The following is a 21,077-nucleotide window of genomic DNA, read 5'->3' as shown; positions in this document are numbered from 1 at the left end:
GGGGAGGAGATGGAGCGGGGAGATCAGACTAAACCATTTCCTCAAATTGCTCTTCTATCTTATGCCAAAGTACGCACGCTTGCTTTCCCTGACTGACTTATGTATTTCTGCTCAAAACAGCCCGATTTTAACAGCCTTGACTTGGCAGGGGCAGAATGAGGAGTGTGTTCTCTCCCCAGGTGTGCAGCTGGGTTTACTTGGCACTGAGGGAGAGATGGAGGGGAAAACGCAGGGGTAGAAGAAAGGAGATGTAATTTTTTCTCAAAGTGGCATAAGACCAGGTGCTGCCAAGCTCCCTCTAACTAAGCCATACTTTACTTTCAAGAACAGGTAGCTGAACTACACTGAACACTACGGGACTATGGTATTAAAAGAGGTGGCAGAATTCAGTTGCTCTGAGTACACAGAGTATTTCCTTCATGCTTCAAGTAGTAGAAGCCATACAACCACAAGGGATATGAGAAGCCTTATGCCTGTGAGACCAGGAAGGGGAAGGCAGTTGGGAGGGGTAAAAGAAAGCCCTCAAACTTACTAGCTACTGCCTAGTTAACTTTCTAAGCCTTCTCAAAGCCTGCACAGCCACTGCAGCTAACCCGCATCGGCTTGCCAACTGCAGCTCACTCACGCCCTGTGAAAGCCAGCAGCATAACACACGCTGGGGGAGCACGCACACGTGCGCAGCCAACACGCGGCACGAACACCCACGCGCTGAAGCACAACGCCTGTCCCGGGACACGCTGTGCAGGGGAGGATGCTGGCAACGGGGGTCTCCCAGCTGTGTCCCCAGCAGGAGTGGGACGGCAGCCCCTCCAGGACGCTGCGTATCTGCTCAGGCAGGGGACCTCTCAGCCCCAAAGCCACACAGGACGCGGCGCTCATCCTTCAGGCACTAGCAGCAGACTCCGTCCTCGAATGAAGATGTCAGTAACAGCAACACGTCCAGTTCAGCAAAATTCGGGGGACAAGCAGAGCCACTATTTAATGTGCAAACGGTTCAACTAGGTGGTCAAACCCAGGGAGCCCAGAGCCATTTTTTCATTGTAACTTCCATACCTTTGGTGAAGTTGCCACAGATACTCTGTGTCCTCTTCAGCCCCAGACTACAAATATTTGCATGAACTGGAATACTGTCCCAAAAACAGCCTCTGTAGCTGTGTTTTGTGTGCTTGGTACATTTTGGACAGCCTAGGGAAAACATTATTTCTGCCAAGTCCTAATGCAGTTTATGAAAAGGAACCACTTTCCATCACTGCTAATGGCTGTGCCACACATCACAAAGGCCGTACACGACTCCTGACCTGACAGCAAGGGCTCCCCACTGCAGGGCTCCCGCTTTCCCCTAGCCGTGCCTTACATTACATTACATTATTGCCTGATATACAGGATGCAGTAAGAAAGCTGCAAATAGGAAGGAAAACTCCAGCGTGTAGTTACTTCTCATCAGCACTGTTAACTAGTTACCATCTCAGACAGTAAACCACCCACCCCCTCAGACAATTAACGAAGAGAGAGAGGAGGTTTGTAAAGTTCTAAAATAAGCTTTCTTTGGAGAAGGGGAAAAAAGAAGACTGAATCGGGTTTTTTTGCATTTTTTTCTCTGTAGAGTTAGCCTGAGACCAGGGAGAACTGAGCGCCGTGCCGGGGGAGGAACAGCAGCCGGGGCTGTTCAGGGCCACAGCAAACCCTCCCGACCGCTCCAGTGTATGACCCCGACGCTGCACGGCAACACACTGCTGCCCCGGTGTTCTTACTCAGACACCTGAAAACCAGCCTTCTATATGAGAAGGATACTCAAGACAGCAGTGAGAGCTCTCTGCCAAGGAAGAACCGTTTTGGCCGCATGGCCTTTTAAAAAATTATTCAGCTCTGAAAAGCCTCCATTTCCCACTGCACCAGTCATTCCCCCACACAGTCTCTGAGGGCTGTTTGTCAAGCTCCTTAACAACAAGGTCTATGGGTAGCATTGAAAGGCTGCTTCTACGGGGAGCAACACCACCTGAGCAGCATTTGCCAGGCCTGCGTCTCCCAGGCACAGGAGGTGTGTGGGTGTTGGCAGCACCCAGGAGCAATTTTTCCTGCGTAGTGTCCTGCTGCCTCTTTGTCTCTTGCAAAAACCCAGTCAGCTCCCAAGGAAAGCAAGTTAGACTCCACTACTAAATACCATCAGCAATGGCTTAGGCAAAGTCATCTTTCTGAAAGCCACGACAGTGAGGGTCATTATTAAACTGACCACACATCCTTTTGGAAAGATTCAATACCTCTTCCGCAACTCCAGTGACATCAGGCAACATAAAAAAAAAAAAAAAAAAAATCTATTTACTCTGCGTGCTGTGAGGAACCACTCTAACAGGATTACCAACCCTATTACAGTAAGTGGTACTATCAGAAAGGTACTATTATCGCATCCTCACCACGACAAGCGCTGTGTCCCAGCGGTGCCTGCAGGATTTAGGCCTTAATTCTTAATCTTACTGAATTAATGCTTCTCTTTCTTAGACTAACAGCTCTAAATATATCTTTATATAACCTTCCATTCAGAAGCACAAAGAAATGTTAAACTGGAGCCAAGGATCATCTAAGGAGAAAATTATGAAACAGCCGCCTATGTGTGCTGCTACTCAATTAACATCTTAACATATGCCATGCTACATTGTCTGGCTTGGCTCACGTTGATAAAGAAGTAAAATGGCTGTAAAAGCATTTCAATTAAATATTTAGAAAGCAAAGCTGCAAAAGGTTGAAACGTGTTTGAATTAGTGAAATGACGACTATATATACTGCTCAGCTAATGGAGCACGAGCTTTTGCGAGCAGAGGTTACCGAGAGTGGAAAGCACAGCCATGCCGGGCACCCCAGAGCACAGGGCTCCCTCTCCCCCCGGCATGCAGCAGCCAAAAACAAGGTGGCTTCCAAGACCACCCCGGGGCTCCCTCCCTGCCCGCACCTCCTGCTCCCCCGTGGACAACTCCGTGCCATACCTTAGAGATGAGGCACTTGAACCCAGCAAACACACAGGCAAACAGAAGCAAAACATCTAATACAAGACAAATTAAATCTTGCAGTATTCAAATGCAGATATATTCTTACTCCAGATAAAAGCTACAGGGACCATAATTGCACGTTGGAAGCACACGAAGTATTGTTATTTCCTTAAGGCATAAAAATAGCCACAGTTGCGTCCGCTAGAAACCCAGAAAAGCGTCCAACTCTCAGGCCTCAAAAAAGCAAAGCAAGCAAGTATTCACCAATTTGTAAATATTGGCTCTTTCAGCTGGAAGGCAGACGACTCCTCAGTCCAAGTCAAACCACTCTTCTCAGCAAAATGAGGAAGCACTCAGCACAGCAAGCAGATAAGTGCAACAAGGGCAAGCTGCAACCATTTCACCTTCCCTGTAACCTAATCTGCCTCTTTCCACTCGCCGAAGAGAGTAAGCCAGACCAGTTTTCCATCGGACACAAGAAGGAGCAACGCTGCATCACAGTGCTGAGAAGAGAAGTAGCAGTCCAGCATGGTACAACATTTTAAGTTAGTGCGGGTTAATACTGGTCAAACATGTGACTTCAACACTTGTTACTAAAATAAATGCAATCAAAGCATTTCATATAGGACAGAAATTGAATCCCTTCACCACTTCTGACACTATGGTGATTTTACGAGTATTAAATAAGGCCAAATATGTAAACAGCTGAACAAAGAAGGAAGATAAGGCTGCTAATGAAACACCGAAGTCTCAAATGTAGCCCATTGTAATGAACTGCCAAGAAATAATTAGCCAGCAAACATGAGAATACCTACGTCTGAAATTTAGGTCTATAAACATCTCTTTCACGTCTCTGAAGAAATCTAGCTGTATTCAACGCTAAAGGCTTGTTGCACAATTCTTAAAATACCTAGGAAGAAGTCACAACAACCACACACTGCCAGGTGCTCCATTCCAGCAACAAGATAGTCATTGAAGTTCCTGGGGTTGTTTTACATTTATTTAAACACAGTATTTTGCCACAAGTTACTTTAATGAACTCTTCTAAGAGACAAAGAAAATGCTTTTACACAGCTCTCACCCTGGTTCTTCCAGCACTGCTCTGAATTAAAATCAGTGTGTATTGTTATATTCAGGCAGGACTCTACTCCGAGGATGCGATGCCCCCTGCACAACACAGCTGCAGGAGCTGCAGCCTGTATTTGTTACTAATGATCTACATGGGGCACTGCAGGCAGTTGTTCCAGGATCAGCCTGCAAGGATCAATTGCCTAGAAAGGCTAAATACAAAAAGCACAGGGCGATCTCAATAATGTACATGAAAAAAAGACTGCTCGAGTCGGAACTTAATCTGAAGTTTGTCCCATGAAAAGCAGAAAGAATGGATACAATTGCCAGACAAGCAGGTTTGTGGCTAAACTGCAAATCATCCAGCGCAACGGCTCATGTATTTCACAACTAACACTTCTGGTTTTAAAACTAATTACGAAAGAACAAATCAATATTTGGTTGCTTCTGAATTCAGTCTATAGACAGGTAAAGATCTGCTGTGGTACTTTCAGCCACGGTCAGCAGAAGCTAACAACGTTACTACCCAAGGCTAGTATTTCTAACAGGAACTGGAGATGCTATAAAGCACGATGAAATTTTTCTCAAGCCTTTGTCCCACGTGGCTCTAAGAAACATGGGACATTTGTCCCACATGGCTCTATGAAAGAATGCCCAGTGAAAGTAAAGGGGTGACGCTCCTCAGCAGCACTTAAAAAATAAAAGAAAAATAGGCGGAAAAAAGCACACCTACAAAACTTGTGCACAAAATTGTTTTACTTCCATGCCTGCAGAGCCAACAAGATGAGGAAGGCAGTGCCTCGCTGTGCACCGCAGCCTGCGATGGGGCACAGACCTGATCCTTCGCTGCCTTTCCCTTGAGAAACAGTGGCTACAGAGGGCTGACGGCAAAGTGAAACAATGCTCACGTCCACAAGAAAACAGGAACGGTTCTACACTCTGTTTATATTCAATACACACCCATAAACGTACAAATCCGTACAGGGCCATGTTTATTGTACACAGTTACATAAAGCTCAGTTCAATCCAACATAAAAGCTTCCAGTGTTAGCAGCTCTACAGCAACACTCTCCTACCATACGCCTTTCCCAGCGCTGGCGCAGGTGCCTGGACGGCAGATTTAAACCTGCTGATAAAAGGCGTCCTTCTTTATTTCTGATTATTTCCTTCAACATTTCCACGACCCACAGCTATCCTGGTTACTCTCCATCAACAAACAGGTTTGCTACTGGTTGTACCTCTTCCTCACCCTCTTCATCTGGTACCCAGGGAAGTATCATCTGGTTAGCAGTGCCATAACCCAGTCCTATCCAAGCTCTTTTGTGGCTTCACCCGGAGCGAGCGCCAGCCCGCACGGCAGACCAGACCCTGCCGCGCTGCCAAGCCCAGCGCCGAGCCCCACGCGCCCCTTGAGTGCCACCCAGACACGGCAGCACTCGGACACCCCACGCAGCCGTCCCCTCTCCAAAACCCACAGGGACAGCAGCTGCAGGCACCCCGCTGCCAGCCTGGCAAGGAGCCCCAGCCTTCCCACCGTGCCACCCCCCAGTGCCACCGGGCCCTGACACACGCCGGGAAGCAGAGGAGCGTTCCGAGGGCTGCAGCAGGGCTGGCCAGCCCTCCAGACACTGCGCTGGGGAGGCTCAGCTCAACGCGCAGGGCTTCCCTGACACACACGCTGTCCCTCATCCACGACGCAGACATCCATCTCTCCCCTCCACATTGAACAGCTCGCCCACAGGCATCAGCCCGTCTTTCTGCAAACAAATTCAGATTTATCTAGCCTCTCCTCCCAACGCTGCTTCCGAAATCCTGTTACCTCCGCTTCTGCCACGATCTCTGGATGTCTGCATTCCTCGTCTTCCTCACTCCCTCTCCTCTCATGGCTGTCCACCACGCAGCTCCCCTGCGCCCTTTTTTCCACTTAAGAAGGAACCTGCACCCGAGTGCTGACCTTGGTAACTCCCAGGGAATGCAATACTTGCAGCCTCTACAGTTTCCCTGTGCTGAGTAATGTCCCGAGTATCTACATGCGCTCTCCAAGTGTCTCCCTACTAAAAGGGTCACTTCTTTTGTGCTAGATGGGCATGGCTTCACTGCCACAGGACAGGCAACTTCTGTCCCTGACCTGTGGCACATTGCCCACTGGCACATCCCATAACCCTGCTCCCATCCTTGACTTTTCTTTTTGTAGAGCTGAAAATTTAGAAGCTGAACGTATGCAGGATGAACACGGCACTGCTGCCTGATGGTGACAGCCCTACAACCTCCCATCTCAAAAAACTCCTCCTCCTTATTCAGCTGCCACAGGTTCTTTCAGGCCTCCATCCTTCAGCCTTGCACTTGCATCCTGGGGCATTTCTCACTCACCTCTGCTTCCATACTTCAACCCACTCCAAGCACAGAAACTGTCTGCTCTCTGCAAATCAAAAGCAGCAAGGAGCCAGAAGTCTCTTGCCCTACCTCAAAGGTCAGTTCCCTGAATACTCTCGGAGTACAAACCATAGGTTTTCCACCCTCTATTTCTGGAGATAAAAAAACCCACCCTAATGGCATCTTTTAAAATGTTTTTAATTCCCAAACAAGGATCTTCAGAAAAGCTACAAACACATGCTACTCCAGTTCTCAAGGACTTAGTTCAGAAAGTTTGAGTTCCCCCAGCCTGCAACCCAGCTGAACTTTAGTTTACTTGCAGACTCAACAGCTTGTCTAAACCTGTAAGCTGCGCTTGCTTAAAATTAAAGCTACACAAAATTTAATTAAGTTAAAGCCGTGTAAGTTCATACCTGTATGCATCTATTTCAGTTTGCCCCTACAAAGGTGAGTTTGAGCCCAGCTGAGCTCACTCCCAGGTGGTAACTTCATCATGCCAAAGGAGCACCTTCCGTGAGCCTGCACGGCAGGACCACTCACTCCAACCCAAGACCATGTTTACCAGCTCTCGGGCTGAGGCACCCACCCGGCCTGTGCAGCTTCACGGTGCCCACAACAGGGCGCTCCACTGCCAACGCGGCGTCACCACCAGCGTCGGGCAGGCAAGCGAGCATCACCCCCTCAGCCACTTCACTCCCCCGCTGCCTCCTTCTCTGCTACGCTGTCCCGGCAGCCCTGACCAGCGAACCAGCAAGTCCTTCAGATTACTTCTTTCCTCTAGAACCTAATTTACGAATGGAAGTTCTGAACAGCAGGCACCTGACCAGTACTTCATACCCCACAGCTCAGTGGGGCTCAGTGCTCCTGTCTCCCTGGTAGAGAGGACGACGTACGCAGCCAGCCTGTTGCAGGCAGACTCTGTGCTAAGCTGGGCTCTGCCACCCCATCCTACTTCTGCAGGCAACAGTGGGGGGACAGGACCCCAGAACGCATGAACTTAGCCATCTTCTCAAGTAACATAGCTGCTTTGCAGGCACAGCATTGTCCATCAGCATTTTGATACCCGTTTTAAGAGTTTTCATATTCTCATGGTTTTATTTTAAAAACACAGCAGAAGGTGCGTGACCCACCCTAGTACAAAGTACTGAAGCCACAGCCACGCAGGTCACTGAGTTTCGCACCCTATGAAGACAATTTGCAGAACACCTGCATGAATTCATTATTCAAAGTACGTCCATTTTAAATACCCCGGGGAACTGCTAAGTTACACCACAATTTACTCAGTCAAATAGTTAGGAAGAAAAAAGTCTTTCCTTGACTAAATCTAGAACAGATTTCAGGAAAGCTGCATTAAACTTCTGACTTTCCAAAAATAATAGCACCAGAGAAATAATGATATTTAAGATGGATGTAGACAGAAAGCTACTGAAGCAGTATTCACCAAGATAACCGCACTGTTGAAAGTCACCTGTAGGCTGCAGCACGTAACTGGCTAACGTCTTTCAGCATCTAACAATTCATTGAACTATGCCTGTGTAGAAGTCTCCCACTAACGTTACCCACAATTACTTGTCTGATGGGTCTTTCCAGAAGGAGACATTGTTTAAGAGCACTACAGAATTGATCAGTCTGGATTTTCATTTCTGTGAGCCACATCATGCGTAAACACGCCAGCGGGAGAGCAGATGTCTGCACTAAGGGAATGAAAATGTCTTTGCCTGATTATACCAACACAGTTTGACTTCAATGTTCAAGGTGAACTATACGCCACCTCGCCACTCCCTTCCTGAGCAGCTGAACTAACCAAGCAAAAACTGCAGCTCACCTGTCCGAGTCTGACCAATTTAGGAAGGAGCATCTCTTGCAGAAGAACACATTGCACTCAAGCTATCTCCTGGTCCTACATTGGGCCCAATTTGCCACCAATCTACTGGTATTTAAAGTATTCAGCAGTAACTAAGAACTTTTCTGAAGTGACAAGAATCACTGTGAAGTGACAAATAACAATTATTAGGTGCTGCGTTGCAAACACTTTACCCATGATAAGTATTTTCACCCTGAACATCTGGAGCTATTGAATGACAACATCCCAGTGCACACACGTGTGTCTACGTGTTCACAGAGACGGCTTCCACACACTGAACCACTGTACACACAATCCGAATTTTGTTTTTTCAACTAAGCTACAAGTTTCACAGATTTAAACGCACAAACCATGATGGTACATGAACCTCACGTTCTTAAACCTTCCAAGAGAAGTAAGCTTCTAACAAGAAAAAGATGCCATCCATGGGAATCTGTGCATCGAAAGCTAAAGGGGGACTGCTTAAACATACTGCTACTAAACAAAACAAAAAAATTCTCTTGTTTTTCATTTTTATTCTCATTCTGAGAGATCAATGGCATTACCACTTTCTTACTCTTTTTAACCAGGAAAATTGACTATTCATAGTGTATATTCAGGCATGTATCTACAGGGTAATCAGACACATAGCTTCTGGGACTGGAGCATCTCTCCTATGAGGAAAGGCTGAGGGAGCTCGGCTTGTTCAGCCTGAAGAAGAGAAGGCTGTGAGGGGACCTAATAAATGCTTACAAATATCTGAAGGGTGGGTGTCAGGAGGATGGGGCCAAGCTCTTTTCAGTGGAGCCCAGCAACAGGACAAGGGGCAATGGGCACAAACTGAAGCACAGGAAGTTCCGTCTGAACATGAGGAAGAACTTCTTCCCTCTGAGGGTGACAGAGCACTGGAACAGGCTGCCCAGGGAGGTTGTGGAGTCTCCTATGGAGATATTCAAAACCCACCTGGACAAGGTCCTGTGCAGCCTGCTGTAGGTGACCCTGCTTCAGCAGGGGGGTTGGACTAGATGACCCACAGGGGTCCCTTCCAACCCCGAACATTCTGTGATTCTGCTAGTAAGTAATCAGTAAGATAGCTGTCTGAATATCTTCATGGATCAGGGACTTACTTATATAGGTTACTAAATCTTCAGGGTCAGCATTTTAGCATTTTTTGCACAATGCAATGAAAAATTAATCTTGTAAATTATAACTGAAATTCCACTATAAACTGCACTTAAGACAAACTTTTGTCCAATTTAATTAAACACACACAAACCACCATTTCCAAATTGCTGTAAAGAGAACAAAGTGCTTTTTCTTCAGCACATTTGTTGATTACTTGGGATTTTTTAATCTGACTCAGTAAGCTATCTCTAGTCATTAAACACAACTGATGGTTTCTGTTCAAAATATCCCTTTCCACATTTTTAGAACTAGATCTGTCAATCCCACTTCCTTCACTTGTTGAATGGAAGAGGCAAACACGCTTTTCTCTCAACTGCCAATTCATTTCTCAACTTTTTATGAGTTAATCATTGAACTATACCACTGGAATGAAGCATAATGAAAGTAATTCTGCAAAACAGGCTCCCAGAGCCAAAAGCTGGCTTAGCTCTTCAGCACACTGCGGTTCCAGGTGTGCAGCTTGCAATTACTGCCAGTAAGTAATTTGACTGTCTTAAATATGAACTAATTTATTTAGTTTACATGACCACTAATAGCAACTGTAGGCCCTAACACAGCTTGTCATTTAAAATGCTAACAGGCTTAATAAAAGAAAAAATAAAATCAAACCGTAAAGAAAACAGGCAAGCTTTTTATGTACCCTTAACGAAAGAAATGCCATACTTTGTCAGAGCTCAGGTAAAAGGTTTCTGTGGCACAGTCTCCGACTCCTGCAAGATTATTTCAAAATCATTTTTGGCCTTTGCTTCAGACAGTCCCATCGCAGCAGAAAGAGCTGCAGTCTCCCTGCGAGGGCTGCGCGCCGGCTGGCCGACCTCACAGGCGCCTCACCCACAGCTACCGACTTACGTGTAATCAGCCCAAGGATCATGGAGCGATCATCTACCTTTCATTGAGAAACACAAAGCACCTGATTCTGAACACACGGTGGGAGACGGCAGTCGCAGGCAGACGATGCTGCATAAGCACCAACAGGCGCAGCTCGCAGCGGGGACGCCGACGGGCATCGGCCGCCTGCGCACTCCTCCAGAGACACTACCGCCTGCACACCACCAGCATGGCCAACAAACCGCTCCTGCCAGAGGACATCCACCCCGAGTCCCAATGTCAGACTGCCTCCAGACACGGCACCCAGAAACATCTTGCCCAGTTCTTCCCCCAGCTTAACAAGCATCCAAGCCTCCCAAGTACTTTTCTCCATCGAAATAGCAGTGAAACTAGCATGTGGTTCTGGAGAAAGGAGTTGCCACTATTTTTAAAGCAGGTTAAAAAAGCACTTAAAATTCCATCCACAAAAAATATTAAATAAATATTAAAACTTTACAATTTACAGCCCTTCAAACAATTACCACTCTTGGTACCGAGTAACTGTCTTTTAAGTCTATACTTTAACATGGCAACAGTTCTGAAGAGGAAGGGAGAAAGCACACAGGAGTATTTTCACTGAAGTCACAAAGACTGCTCCAAGTATTTCCAGGTGATTTCTAAACAAGGGCAAGAACAAGGTGAGGAAAATGCAGCAGAACAAATTGCCCATCCTACTACCCAGCACACCTTGCTCACAAGCTAATTCTTGTTTGTCCGAGGGATGCTTGAGGCAGACATTTCCACGCAACCTCGCACTAAGAGAAAGTTCCACCAGTCTGTTTGTATTGCTGACAGCTTTAAAAATAATTTCATTTGCTGCTTTATAGGCAACCATAGTAATGAACTGTAATTTCTGCTGTCCAGTGCAATCCAATTTTTCCACTGGCACGAGTCCCAACAACCTTATAATGGCACTCAAGAATCTTTGACTAAGAAATAGGATTGCCTCCATGCCTGCAAGACCATCCATCAGAAAGGACAGCCACAAGTCACGGGCCCCGACATTTAACCACAAATTTCCTCTCAGAAGTAGATATGGAGATACCTCATTTAATAAACGAGTTCCTCCCAGGAACAAGCTTTTCTTCCCAAACTTGAAGTACCTGACTACCGGAAAGCGCTGCCATCCCCAGCCAGCTCCAGGGAAAAGCTCAGCAGGACCCATTGTTCTGGAGGAGCGCACATACACCCTGAGAAACCCCCGTCCGTGGACACATCCCCTACCTCGGCAACTGCCACGCACTGCGCCTCGCGGCGTGCTTAGAGGTTACAGCTAGAAAAGGTAACAGCTCAGCCGGAGCAACAGACAAAGACTAGCCCACTCCGGGGGCACGGCACGGAGCGGGTCTGAAAGGAGAGCCCGGCAGGTCTGGCACCCACGGGAGACCCCTCCGCAGCACCCCCGGGCACAGGTCCCACCCACAGAGACCACACCCATGCCCGGTCCTGCCTGCAGCAGCTCCCAGCCTCCCCACCCTTCGCCTGGTACAATGCCGCTGCAGCAGTCACAAGCAATTAAAAACAAGCAACAAGGAAAATATTCGGGGAGTTTTGAGTGTTTTTTCCACTGTCTTAATGATTAAACATTCAACAACAGAAAACACTTGGCAGCCTACCGAAAGCCTGTTGATGGCACAGCAGCCGGTAACGAGCATCGTACTTGATGACAGACAATCCTTTTTCCATTAAATCAAGAAAGCATTAAAACTGAGACACTGGCTAACTCCATTTAGAACAAACCAAACCCAACCCAACCCTCTAAATTCCCAAAGATCTAATGGAACACGACAAAACACCCCAGCACTTATAGAATTTTTAAATGTATTTAGGGGATTCTTCTCACCAGCTTGAAAGTACCAACTTGTGCCGGCCTCCTGGCTGGGCTCTCTTTGGGTGACAGAGCACTGCATTTTCATCTATTCAGTTTATTTTTGAATCACCTGCTGACAACTTTTCAGACATACAGTCCAGCATTCGACCCAGGCTGCTCCAGAGGCAAGCTAGAAAGCTACCTCCATCTCCTCATCTTCGCTGTTAAAAATGAGGAGGTCTTTATTTATATATGAGGCTTTGTAATATTAGATATTAGAAAGGCTTGAACCAAAAATCCAAATTTGGATCCTGATCTGAATTTTGCAGCTCTGGCCCTTTTCCAAATACTTCTGTTTGGCAAGCAGCAGAGTGGAGTAACAAGAGAAGGCAACACACATAAGTTATGGGATCTGTATAAAAACATTAAGCTCAACCCCTGCTCTCAAAACTACATGCACGCACACACACACAAAAGACTAACAAAACCACCCCAAGCCTCAATTAATTAAAAGATTAATCAGGGCTTCAGTATAAATCTGATCACCTAAACCTGAGCCGTACTGTCATCTCACCCAGTTACAGTATTTTTTCTGATTAATTTATATGGCATCCAGAAAATTGGGGGGGGGGGGTGGAAGGGAGGGCTCTAAATGTTCTTTTCAGATAGAGATTTGGATTCCTACTTGCCAGTGGTACACAGACACAGGCAAATCAAACAGAACTGCCCCAAATGGCAAGCCAGCCAGCCACAGAGGCTTATTAAGCGCTCGTTAGAAATGCTGCTTTGAATCACAGTGTCACACCGTCTGACTTGCTTCAGCGAAGTGAACTCCTGCAGTGGAAAGCAAAAGGTTTATGAAACAAGGAACTGCATACGTTTGATGCTGTGAAGTCAACAACTTCGTGCACTCCTATGCATTTTAAATGAAGAGCAGTAAAATTTGGCCAAATCTTTTATTACTTCAATATTGGTTTCCCCCGCATACTTTATTAGATCCTGTTGTTTCAACAAACAAAGGAAAACAAAACCCATGAGCAAGAGTGAAAAATCCACTCTTCCTAAACACAGATTTACAAAGCTTTTTTTTTCTGCAAAGCTATTCAGTCCAACTCAGAGCCAGGATGTTCAATAAAACCTCAACTCCACTCTCAAAAGGTTACACAAAGGTCAGCATTCATTTTATTCAGGTTTATTTTCTAACCTTGTAAAAATGCCTGCAGACCAAATTGGCTTCCACACCTGCTGACCTAGAAACTCCACCACCGTGGTGGCCGTGCCCCGTTTTGGAAAGTTGCTTCTCCTCCCACGCCGATCCGGCACTGCCTGCTGCGTGCCGCTGCCCTGCCCGCTCAGGCAGCACAGAGGAAGGCTTCCCCAACAGCAAGGGAATGTGTTTCAGCAGAGACACACTTTTTTTAAAGCCACTTTGGTGAGAAGCAACTCTTCCAGGTGGGCTCCCCTCCATACAGAAATGTGTAGTAACAGATAAGGGTGTAGCCGCACCTTGTTCAAGGGAATGGGACGTCTCCAAAACAAGCCACAGAGGGGACGGAGCAGCCATCCTCCAGGAAAACAAGGAGAGTTGAGAAAGTGACACATGGTGTAGGATTTATTTCGCCCAATGCGAGATCTGCACCACAGACAGTTACACCCTGGCTCACAGTTTAAAATTTGTTTACAGTCAAAGAGAAATAGGCAGATAAATTGATCGGATGGATTGGTTTATGGAAACCTCTTCCCAAGGAGATGGCCCTCACCCCAGAAGGGCTACAAGGGAGCTACCTTGACCACCCCCTACAGAAACAGACGGAGTCAAATGAAACAAATCCCGCTTTCCGTTCCTGTTCATTTGGGGAAGCAAGAGTGTGAAGGAGAATGACATGCTGCTAAACGGTTTGCCCAAGGAAGGCTGACCTCTCCTGACATCATCCAGAGCTACTCTAAAATCTGGACCACAGCTCAGCTTTGTCCTACGTATTTGAATGCTTATACACCACCTCGGGACATACATTCAGGATGGACAAGTCTCACGGTCACCTGTAAATAACAGAACCATAATGCCAGGGAAAACTGGGTTAGCGACAAGAAGTTGTTGCAGATTTCCACAGTACCTCAACAGCGCTCAAAGTACTCCTTCAAAGGAGGTAAACACACTTCGGATGTTACATAGACTTAGTGAAATGAGTGCAGCCTGTACGCCTGTCAAGGATAATTATCAGCTCTTCCTCACAATAGTTAGTAATCTTTTACTGAAGAATTGTAAGCTTTGTTTCCCAACCTCCAACAACGAATTAACCAGGACAAAGGAAGGAATAGCGGCTGGTGTGTTTCGTGCTGGGGGCAAAGAATAACCACAACAAGTTTGTAATCAGTTACAGGAAATTTTAAGTTCTCCACTCAATTTTGTCCAGCCATTTAAGAAAATATAGAGGGTTTTTTCCTTTGCTCTTACCCCCTGGCTCCTTCTCCCCAGCTATAGAAAACTGAAAAAGAGTAAATGCAGATGGATTGGTCTACAGGTTAATCCAACCGGACTCGGAGAAATCAGCATTTTAAGAAAAACGCATGAAGGGTGTCACAGTAATTTCAACTGCAGAAGAAAACTACCAAACAGGTGTTAGCACCTGCATTTGCAAAGAGCCTGAAACACATACCCCTACAGCTTCCCTCTTCATTGCCAGGTATTTTATTAAAAAAACAAGACTGTCAATCATTTTTTCTGCTGACCTAACCATACAAATAAGCAGCACTGTCTATTACGAAAAATCTCCATGGCATCTCCCAAATTGCGGAACATTTGCTCTGCCAACAGCTAAGTGACAATTCATGCTTGCTGACAATGCCTACTGAAGAGCAACAGATGCAGTTGCAGGAGGAAGCAGGAATGACACAATTGTAAGAAAGAACAGAGCCTCCCAAAGATGAGAAAACACTGGTGTTACCATCAGCTAATCTGGTTTTCTAGCACGATACCAAAAGCCCAAAACTAACAAGGGCACAATTCACCTCCTACCCCCGCTTCAACATGAGACAAACTGGGCCTTAGGACATCTAATTTTGGTACTGTGTGGCCTAGGCTCATGGGGTTTTCCAATACGACTTCTAGCTAAAAGAGTGATTTGAGGACAAAAATTCTGGATCTGAAACCCACACCCACGTTCAGCTGAAATGGCCGCAAAAGCAATGGTTTGTGTTTGCCACTCCATGCTGCCTGGTCCTCAGCTCGGTGTACACACGACATATTGAGGAGGGAAATTAACTTCTCGAGCAGAATTATTGTATTCAAATCCTAACAGATGCCTTTAGGACAAAAAGGGCCGAGATGCAGGCAAGGTGAAAGAAGCTGGGGCCAACCCTCACACAGATGCGAGCACCAGATTACTATTTACAACAGTAAACAAGTACTCATTGAAGAATCACCACCAGTTATTAGCAACAGCGAACAAGAAAACCAACCCATCTGCTCCTTCAACAGACTGAAATTTAGATTAATGCAGCGAGCAGAGGGATGAAATTGCCTAGAACTGTTGGTCTTTTTCTTTCATGCCAGTGAGAGCAGCCCTTCAGCCAACAGCCTCCTCCCTTGGTCATCTCCGCGTCTCAGTCCTGGTGCCACACTGCTTTACATACGTACATTATCGGCTGCCTTCAGCTACAGAATATCCTTTGGCAACTTTATGTAATATTGAGCGGACTCTCTCTTCACCACCATATGTTTGGGTACAGAAACACCACATACAAATAACACATTTGGTAATACAGTACCCTCACCCAAAGAAAATAATTGAAACCCCATTAGTCTATATGCTCAGACAGCTGACTGGGGAGGTTGTCCTGCCTCGGGCTCTAACGTCTGGACAAAAAGCTATTAATAAATATGAAAGCTTTAATGAATCTAAAGGGAAATAAAAAGGGGCAGATTAAGGCCCACCGTCCAGCGAGGACCGGAGCAGTTTACAAACCCGCCTGACCTGACACTAATCAGCCAGGCTGGGCTCCCAAAGACGCACTCTCCCCGTCTAGACTTCTAATCCGTCAGTGGGAAAAGACACCCGATATTACTTCTGCCCATTTCAGCGACACCGTAAGAACACATCTGACTGCCTCAGCGACTCACACATGCAACAAAAACGGACACTGCTTTGCTAGATGCATTCACGTGGGGCAGGCAGGAAGAAAATACAGTTAGACAGTGATGGACTTTAACTGTTGCAACCAAACAGCAGTTAAATACCTGTGCGTGATGTTGTAATCCAAATAAATACTTCCTGATTTGTTTTTAAGCACAGCTAAGTAATTCTTATACTCCTCTCCTCGGTCCAAATGAATGGTCACTTTATATGCAAAACCCCCCCCCAAACCACACCAAACCAGACTGGACTCCTAGCAAGCACATTTTTAAGTCTTCAGTACATACGCTGACCGTGTCTGCAGCTGTAACCAGCAGGACTTAACCTGTTGTTTCATTTTAAGGGACTCCACATGTTCACAATTACTTGAGCTACTTTTGTCAAACTACATTTTAATTTAATAAAGAGAATAAATTAAGTATAAGTTGAGATAATGAATAACTCATTGTCCCACTTGAGGCCTACATCACACACTGTATTTGTCTGTACAGTGGAAGGACAAGCACAGACTTGTCTGTGATCCTCAAGTCCAGTATTTCAGTAGCTGCTATATCTTGCTATGCTACAATTTTCAATGACAATGTAATCTGAAGACTGAAACTCTTTTTTTGGGGAAAAAAACCCCACCAAACCAAAACAACAACGCAATTAAAAACATCTACTATGCGCAAACGTGTAAAAGAAAAGAGGCGGGGGGTAAAGCAACACAGACGATACTAACCTAGATGTGCTCAACCCTTTGGGAAGCGACGGCGGAATTGCAGACACCAACCTGCCAGCACACACAGCTGGCACGACAGGGCAAGAGGGGAGGAGGAGGAGGGAAGGCAGAAAAGGGGAAGCTCTCCTGCACGTTACACCTAGTCCTGTTAACACCAGAGCACTGCCATTTTCACAAGCGGCCTTCCACAATCCCTCCCGCTGTTTATCCATCACCAGCACACGATGCCCGCTGAACACAACAGCAGACCCGAGACCACAGCTACAGGAGGAGACTTTCCACCGTTTACCCCCAGTGTGGTGTGCACAACTTCCCCGGCAATGCTCCTCATCACCAACCACCACATCTGCATGAAGATGCAAATTAACATTAAACTCCAGCCTCACATGAAGATCGCAATACAGAAATGCAGAATTTCACATAGTCCCAGATAAAAGACTGCAGGTATCAAAGGCAAGGTTTTATTCTAAAAAAACAACCGTATCTTCAAATATTGCATTTCCACAGTATGACCCGCAGGGAATGGCTACTCCCTGAAAGCAGCAGGGAAGCCCCAGCCCAGTGCAGGCAGCGGGCAGCCAGGGCAGCACGCTGGCGTGGAGGTGAGGAACGTCTGGGAAAGCTCCAGGAGACCAGGCTGCAAGGTGCTGGCGAAACCTCTGCTGGCCATGGGCACTTGGCACCAGGCGAGCCACTAGCACCAGGCAAAACACTGCATTCCTTCGCACCAAACGTGGGCTCAGGCTATTCATCAAGTTTACCTGAGCCAAATAAGCAGCTTTTGTTTAAAAAGCTTCCATACGCACTCTTTTTCCTTGAAAAGAAAACCCATAGTAAAAGCAGAGGTTTCACTTTGTAGCCATTTTGTCCTCGACTTGGACATGATACCTAATCTGGATGCAATGTAAACATGCTCTCCAAGGCTCACTTCCACACAGCACGTTCATGGAATGAGAACAAAATACAAAAAGGCCATCACTAAATACCAGAATAAATTAAGAGGGCGTGAAGATTTCGTGATCCGAACAGACAGGAAATTCTGCAGTTTGTCTTTCTTCTCTGGGTCACATTGCAGAGAAAACCAAAACAAAAGGTAGTGAGTGTAGATTAAGGACAAGGAATTATTATTTACTGTTTAAATGAAAAAAAACCAACAACAATCAAACAATAAATGCAATTTCAGCATGCCACACAATAAAAGAATCTGAAGGTAAAGTTATATTTGGATGCTCTTTCTTTTCCAGCTACGTCAATTCAAACCATACAGTCTCACTCTACCACGAATATGCAAGCTACACCAGTATGTTTTTATTAGGATGAGTACACGTATATAAATATCTCTGTGATGCGTATATATAAAGGAAGACATTACATATCAGTAACCCGTATTCACCACTCCTAACGTCCACCATACCTTATCAGCCCCCTCAGCCACAAGCAGCTTCTAAAAACATACACAAAGCGTAAATGCTGCAGGTGATGGCCTCTTGCAGGTATTTTTTTAAAGAAACAGAGTATTCTATTTGCAGGGCAAGCTAAACGCATTTCATCTCTTTCCCCCGAACGCGCACAAAATAAATATTCTTAAGGAAAACGTTGGTTTATTATTACTTGTAGTTATTAGGGGAAAAAAAAAAAAAATGGATTCCTGCCAGGAACTCGCAGGCCATCACCAGCAGCGCCTGTCACCGCCGGGCCGGACACTCCGCCCGGGCAGGGCTCCACGGGGGCCGCCGCAACGCGCCCGCCCCGCAGCACCGCCCGCAGCCAGCGCGGCCGTGCCCGCCCGCCCGAGATCGCCCCCCGCCGCCCGGGAGGCGGCCGCGCTGCCGCCAAACAACCGCGCAGCGGGCGCGGCCCCGCACCTGCCCGCGGCCACGCGTCTTTTCGGCGCGACGCGTCTGGGGGCGCGGGCGGCTCCGCGCTGCCCGGCACAAAGGGGCCGCGCCACCCCCCCCACCCCCCCCACCGACCCGAGCGCCGGCGGAGCCCGGCCCTTACCAGATGGAGCTGCGGATCTTGTGCTGCAACGCGCCGGCCTCGCCGCCCTGCAGCCCCGGCACCAGGGCCGGCAGGGCCCCGCCGGGCGCGGGGGTGCCGGCGAGCCGCCGCGGCGGCTGCCCCTCCGGCTGCTGCTCCTCGGCCATGGGGACGCGGCGCGGCGCTGGCCGCACTAGGCCTCTGCCGCAGCCCTCGAGTGAGTCGCCTGCCCCCGCCGCCCGGGGGACATCACGGGCGGAGAACCGAGCCGCGTCCCGCCGCTACGCCGCGGGATGGCGAGCCCCGCCCGCGGCACGGCGCATGGCGGCCCGGCCGCCGCCCCCGCAGCAGGGTCGCTCCGCGCTCCCCCACCTCGCAGCACCTGGCCCGGCCCGCCCCGCGCCGCGCCGCGCCGCCGCTCCTCGCCCCGCGGCCGCCGTGCCCGCCCGGGCGCCCAGTGCGCAGGCTCGGCGCTGCCCGAGCAGACGGGCCGCCCCGCGCCGCCGCCGGGGAGGGGGCCGGGGCCGGGGCCGGGGGCGCGGCCGGCGGCGAGCGGCAGCCGGGGCGGGGGACGGCCCCTGCGACCGCCGCGGCCCGGTGGGCTGCTCCGGGGTGGCCCGGCTCGGGGGGGGGGGGGCGGCGAGAATAACAGTTCCGCGCGTTCCTGCGGGCCAGCGGTGCATGTGCAGCGCGGCCAGAGGCGTCCCGCGCCGCCCCGCTGGCACGTGAGGCCCGCGGCGGCGTGACGTCACCGCCCGCCCGGCCCCGCCCGCACCGCGCCCCCCGCACCGCCCCCCGCGCCCGCGGCCTCCCCGCGTGTCCCCCTCACGGCGGCGGGGGCGCGGCGCCAGCGGAGCCCCGGGGCTGTCCCCCCGCCGTCCGTCAGCAGCGGAGAAGCTCAGCCCGCCCCGGGGAGCCCCTCTTTGCCCGGTCTCCGACCCCGGCCGGGTGGGACGCGCAGGGACCCCCCCGACGGCGGCACGGACGGGGCAGGCGGGCCCAGAGACGGGTGAATGCCCACAGGGAGACAGGCCGCTGCTAAATTTAGGAGCTGAGTCCTTGTAAACGACTATGTCACCACCCAAAGCGACACTTTTCAGAAATAAATCTTTGCTTACCTTTCCACTGCTCCAAAATCAGAACGTTAGTGGCAATGCCAGTGACAGCGATTTCCTTCTTCTTAGAACACCTCTCATCAGAACCACAAAAACTAAGCTGTCCTGTGCCTGCCTCTTACTACAAGCATTTTTTTTAACTTTAATTGGGAATTTCTGAAGGGCATCCAAAAAAGGAAAAGATAAGCAAAAATTGTAATCAGAAGTAAACAGAAGAGTAATCAATTTAAAATCCCTCACCACTACGCTTTTTGCAGGACAACAGCATCAAGATGCACATAAACTGGCCCAGGAAGACAAAGGCAAATGCCCTTGGTGGTATTTTCTAGTTCTGTGGCCACTTCCACTCAACACTGATTGTACCAGCACAGCCAAGGCTGCCTCTGCTGAGACCTTTCGTTGGATCCTGCGGAACCTGACTGGCCGGAGGTTAACCCACCAGCATCCCGGCCCTAAAAACGTTCTGGCCCACGCGTATCTGTCAGTCCCAGGTCGAAATCGATGGTCCTACCCATCAGAATAAAGTTCAAGATTTGCATCATGTCTGCAGGATCACAGACTATTACAATAAATTGGAAAAATATCCATCATTTCAGTGTTGTTTTCAGTCTCATCCGGCAGCTGGAAGACAAATTTCTTTAGTTCCCAGCCACATCAAATTGTAATCACACTTACTTACAGCTGTATGGGCATCATATGGCCAAAAAAATAAATTAGTCCCACCTCTGCTGCAAAATCCGCCACGCTGGGCACAGGCTGGCACCCCGGGGCCGCCACCGCCGCTCTGTAATCACACCAGGTGGTTCAGGGCAGAATGTGATTCAATTGGTACAGAGATTAAATATGTGGGCTAGAATTCCAGCTTGCATTTTTGTGGTAGAAGTGGTCAGTGGGCCTCAAAAGCTATGTCTACACTCCCGTATCTCACCGTCAAGTCACCTTTTTTTTTAAAAAAAACCCAACCTTTTTTTCCCTGTGCTTTTTTGGTGTGAAGCCTTTGG

At 48.3% G+C, this 21,077-nt stretch overlaps 1 protein-coding gene across 1 annotated transcript in view; it reads right to left on the bottom strand.

Moving 5' to 3' along the window:
• The window catches only part of RFX7 (regulatory factor X7), a 53,162-nt gene extending 34,087 nt beyond the window's left edge, over nt 1-19,075 (bottom strand). Inside the window, exon 1 of the mRNA XM_075431417.1 lies at nt 18,983-19,075. The gene's annotated coding sequence lies outside the window, so the exon portion shown is untranslated. The remainder of the gene's footprint in view (nt 1-18,982) is intronic.
• Between the last annotated feature and the right edge of the window lie 2,002 nt (nt 19,076-21,077).

Source organism: Opisthocomus hoazin, chromosome 10 (genome assembly GCF_030867145.1).
Source record: "Opisthocomus hoazin isolate bOpiHoa1 chromosome 10, bOpiHoa1.hap1, whole genome shotgun sequence".
Lineage (NCBI taxonomy): Eukaryota > Metazoa > Chordata > Aves > Opisthocomiformes > Opisthocomidae > Opisthocomus > Opisthocomus hoazin.
Note: the sequence above shows the minus strand (reverse complement) of the source record. Positions and strands in the feature narration are given on the sequence as shown.